Raw genomic sequence first — 5,764 nt, forward strand, 5'->3', positions numbered from 1 at the left:
GGAGTTCAGTAATTTTCAATAAATCTTTTCATGACCTTCATGAAGGTCAAAGATCACCTTTAAGGTATCATGTGTAGAAAAGTGGACAGGGTTCATCTAACTTGCTTGCTTGAATTTCAATAAACCTGGAGAGGATGAAACCTCCCTTACCAACTTGGGTAAGACCCGTTTTGTTCTGGGTATGCTACATGTGATTCTAATGTGTGTGAAGAATTGAATACGTTATCTTGAATTAGATAGTCAAATAACCAGGTTTTGGTTACGTAGGATCCACCAGGGTTTTGTGAAAAAGAAATGAATGACAGGGGCTTCCCTGGTGGCGCAGTGGTTAAGAATCCGCCTGCCAATGCAGGGGACATGGGTTTGAGCCCTGGTCCGGGAAGATCCCACATGCCGCAGAGCAACTAAGCCTGTGTACCACAACTACTGAGCCTGCGCTCTAGAGCCTGCGAGCCACAACTACTGACCCCACGTGCCACAACTACTGAAGCCCATGAGCCTAGAGCCCGTGCTCCACAACAAGAGAAGCCACTGCTTCGCATCGCAACGAAGAGTAGCCCCACTCTTCGCAACTAGAGAAAGCCCACGCGCAGCAACGAAGACCCAATGCAGCCAAAATAAATAAATAAATGACAAGCTGAGAGCTGCGGTTTTGGCAAAAAGACTTTGCATAATCTAAGCTCATCGCTAAGGATATTTATTGTACCCTTAATATGTACAGTGCTAGGCTAGGTGTCACAGTGGTGAGGGTAGTGGAAATTACAGGAAGGGAAAGGGGGACGGTTCTGCCGTAGGTTAACTTTAACCTCTACAGTGTCTACATTGGCCGCACAGTATTGGCAGCACTGCTCAGAAGAGAGATCCTGTGGCATCCTGCACTGTGCTGCGTCTCCTGAGCAAGGCCATTTAGCATGGGGTTAAGAGCATGCTCTCTGGAACCCTATTGCCAGGGTTTAAATGCCAGCCCCATCATTTCCTTGCTGTGTGGCAGTTCTCAGTCTCTTCACTTGCTCAAGAGGGACAGCAGCCATACCTATCTTGTGGGAAAGGGAAAGTTAAAGGAATTAAAATATCTTAAAAAAAAACTTAAGCACTTAGTATAATTTATATAAGTATTAGCTATTACCATCAATACTGAAATTGGCATTTAGCAGTCCATGTATTCCATTACATACTGTGTACTAATTTTTTTGCAAATGATTAATCTATGTAAACTGTAACAGTGATAGTGAGATAACCTACTAATTAGAATTCACAACTCCCCAATCACTCTAGGAAAATGGAAATTTGCTGTACAAAGATTGAGAAAGACCCTGTCCTTGTACTTGAGGAGTCTCCAGAATATCTAAGGGATAGTAGAGCTCTGTATATTTTTGAATTTGACACATTATGGATTCAATTCCTACTGTTCGTGTGAATATAACTCATGCCACTTAAAGAAAAATAGTTCAGACCTGAAATAGCAAAAGCACTAGATTTCATGTGAGCTGACAGTTCTTGTCCACCAGGGGGCAGTCCACTCATTAAAACCAAGGACAGAAATAACAAGAATAAATAAAATCTGTAATTAAAAAAAAATCACATTTTTAAGTTAGTTTCAGTTTCAATAAACCATTTACTAGACTTAGAGCCACATAGCGGAATTGGTCATTGTTCTTATCCTCTGATAGATGGATGATCAAGAGATAAGAAAGCCAGAGGAAGTACTAATCTACAATCCAGTCCCAAGGCTGGGCAGATAAATGAGACACCAAGCATACCCTATGAAGTGAAATGGACCAAAGCAAAACTCACTGTGCAGAACAGGATTCAAATGCAAGAGAACTAGTGACAATGAGTGGGACAATTAGGCCTCAAGTACACAGTATATATGTGTTCATCAAAGAGTGTCTAGCGTCTCCTGCCTCCTCTCAGATGTGGTGAGAAAAACAGCAGCTGTAAAAGCAGAACATCTGTAAGCTTCTCAGATAGGAAGTACATCCTTAAGTTCAGGATTACTAGTGCACATTTTGGCAAATCTGAAAGACTTCACATCCAAATAAATGGTCATATTTTATATCCCCAGAATTGATATTTAGAATAGATGTGCCCCACTGCGAAACTATACTTAGTGACAAAATGAAACTAAACACTTTTTTTTTTTTTTTTTGGCCGCACTGCGTGACTCGCGGGATCTTAGTTCCTGACCAGGGATTGAACCCGGCCCTGGGAATGAAAGCGCCGAGTCCTAACCACTGGACCACCAGGGAACTCCTGAAATGAAACTTTTTTTTTTTTTTTTTTGTGGCCTCTCACTGTTGTGGCCTCTCTCGTTGCGGAGCACAGGCTCCGGACGCGCAGGCTCAGCGGCCATGGCTCACGGGTCCAGCCGCTCCGCGGCATGTGGGATCTTCCTGGACCGGGGCACGAACCCGTGTCCCCTGCATCGGCAGGCGGACTCTCAACCACTGCGCCACCAGGGAAGCCCCTGAAATGAACCATTTTTAACTTTGAACTTTCTTTAGATTTTGGTGAAGCTGATGCTGTATGTCCATGGAGCACACCTTGTGTAACACAGAACTAAGGGACAGTTGGGTTCAAATGTGCTGTACTTTGCAATTAACCAGGAACTAGTCGAGTAGAGTGGAAAGATCAATGATCTCAGGGTTAAAAGAGGCAAATGTAAATTCTAGTATCTCTGCTTTTCAGTTATATAGCCTCGAGCAATATATATGTCAGAGAATTTTAGAAAACTACGAAGGGCTCATAATTTAAGGCATGAGGAAGGAATACAGTCAAATCAGATCTCTAGGGGCTTCCCTGGTGGCACAGTGGTTGAGAGTCCGCCTGCCGATGCAGGGGACACGGGTTCGTGCCCCGGTCCGGGAAGATCCCACACGCCGCGGAGCGGCTGCGCCCATGATCCATGGCCGCTGAGCCTGCGCGTCCGGAGCCTGTGCTCCGCAACGGGAGAGGCCACAACAGTGAGAGGCCCGCGTACCGCAAAAAACAAAAACAAAAAACAAAAATTAGATCTCTATGTCTGTTTCTACCATGTGGAGCATGAACATATATATTCATAAAGCTTTCCCAATTACAAAGCACTTTTCAGTGCACTGTCTCCCCGCAAGACCTTCCTCAGATGGGATTTTGCAAGAGTCAAATGAGATAATTCACACAAAGCACTTGGATGCTGCCTGGGCATCAGAGCAAGCACATGATGAATGGCAGCTGTTATTATTGTAGTTTGGTCTTCCAACATCCTGTGCACTGGAGATTGTCATCTCCACATTGCCAGATTCTGAAAACTGAGGTCCAGGAGAAATAAAGTGACTTATCCAAGGTCACATAGCAGCAATATTAGAACCCGGACTTGAGGGGGGAGGGATAAATTAGGAGATTGGGATTGATATATACACAATACTATGTGTAAAATAGATAACTAATAAGGACCTACTGTGTAGCACAGGAAACTCTACTCAATACTCTGTAATGACCTATATGGGAATAGAATCTAAAAAAGAGTGGAGATATGTATATGTATAACTGATTCACTTTGCTGTACAGCAGAAACTAACATAACGTTGTAAATCAACTATATTCCAATAAAAATTTAAAAAAGGGCTTCCCTGGTGGCGCAGTGGTTGGGGGTCCACCTGCCGATGCAGGGGACACGGGTTCGTGCCCCGGTCTGGGAAGATCCCACATGCCGCGGAGCTGCTGGACCCGTGGGCCATGGCTGCCGGGCCTGTGCGTCCGGAGCCTGTGCTCCGCGACGGGAGGCCACAGCAGTGAGAGGTCCACGTACCGAAGGAAAAAAAAAAAATTAAAAATAAAAGAACTTGGACGTGAGCTCATGTATGTTTTCCCCCCTTCTAGTGGATGTTCCTAGGCACTAGGCATGATAAACATGAACAGTATCATAAAGAGGATTTTTTTTTCTTTAAAGTGTATAACAAAGTAAAAGCCCAAGTCAGATGCCCCACCACTGGCTTTCTTACCCTTCGGGTCCTGACCTTGTAGTTTCCCGGACCTCCAAGTGTTCTGTCAATGCATCCGTATAGAGCAGAGGTTCTCCCCCACCTGCCACCCCACCCAGTTTTATTTAGATGTAATGGACATTTAACATTTTGTAATCTTAAGGTGTGAGCAGCGTTTCTTAAACTTTGATGCCCATAAGAATGCCCAAGTGAGCTGTAAAAAGTACCGAGGCTCAGATTCCAAACCAGCCTAATTAAATCAAAATGTTGCATGAGACTTCCCTGATGGTCCAGTGGCTAAGGCTCTGCACTCCCACTGCAGGGGGCCCGTGTTCGTGTTCGATCCCTGGTCGGGGAACTAGATCCCACATGCCACAACTAAGAGTTCGCGTGCCACAACTAAGAGTTCGCGTGCCACAACTAAGACCAAATGAATAAATGAATATTTTTAAAAATCAGAAGGTTGCATAAGAGACTTCTTCCTCTTCTACTCTGTCCACAGTGAGAATGTGTGAAGCTGGAGCTCAAAGCCAGGTCCTCCATTTCCAGATCCAGTGCTTTCTGCTGCCACATGTAAACACTAACAGTCTCAAGCGAGCCCACTGCTACCACTGGGCACCAATCACCAACAAACTAGACTTTAATATAAAAGATGGAGGATAGTCAAAGAGGTGAATTGTAGGGAAAATGTAAAGAGTTTAGGAGACATGTAACTTGAGGAGGTGTTAAACTAGCGAGAATGATAAATGTACATTTACTGGCTCACTTTTCCAGACATGGGGGAAGCACGCCAGCATGAAGTACCCTCCTAGGTTGAATGGAAAAAAAGAACTGGTCCACAGAGCACTGCTTGACGGCATTGCTTCTCCGTGGAAGCTGAGGAAGAGAATTAATCAGCATGGCAGGCAGCTCTCAGATAAAACTTCCTTGATGAAAATTACTGTTGGACAGAGATGTATGTTCTGAGGCTGAGAATGGTTTGGTAAATTTTTTGTACTTAAAAAGGGTGTATTTTTTTTTAATACTCTTTCCTTCCTTCCTTCCTTCCTTCCTTCCTTCCTTCCTTCCTTCCTTTCTTTCTTTCTTTCTTTCTTTCTTTCCTTCCTTCTTTCTTTCTTTCTTTCTTTCTTTCTTTCTTTCTCTTTCTTTCTTTCTTTCTTTCTTTCTTTCCCTCCCTTTCTTTCTTTCTTTCTTTCTTTCTTTCTTTCTTTCTTTCTTTCTTTCTTTCTTTCTTTCTTTCTTTCTTTCTTTCTTTCTTTCTTTCTTTCTTTCTTTCTTTCTTTCTTTCTTTCTTTTACAGTATTACAGTAGGTCCGCATTGGTTATCTATTTTAAATATAGCAGTGTGTACATGTCAATCCCAAAGTCGCAAACTAGCCTCCATCTATCCTCCCCCCCTTTTACTATTTATGTATTTATTTATTTTTAGTATAAGGGTGCAGAATAAAACAGAGAATAAGTCTAAGTTAGGATGTCTAGTAGAATACATTAACTATTAAAATTTTACTAGTCAAGCTAATGGACATCCCTTGGCTTCACATTCAATCACGAGAAAATAACATGTCACTAATATCAAGCCATCCTGAGAAGTGGAGATCAGATTCTCTAGATAATTGTAAATTTATGGAGGGCCCTTTTCATTACCTGCCAGTGACGGTTCACGGAGCCTTCTCCTTACCCCGCAAGCCCAAATGCAACAGGCGCTGCATCTCATGGGCCGTGGGATCAGAATCATGGCCTAGAGGTTGGGATTGGAAGCCCAGGTCAGAACTGCCAGGGCAATTCCGGATAGTAAGAGGCAAATC

The sequence above is a fragment of the Delphinus delphis genome, chromosome 5 (genome assembly GCF_949987515.2).
Source record: "Delphinus delphis chromosome 5, mDelDel1.2, whole genome shotgun sequence".
NCBI lineage: Eukaryota > Metazoa > Chordata > Mammalia > Artiodactyla > Delphinidae > Delphinus > Delphinus delphis.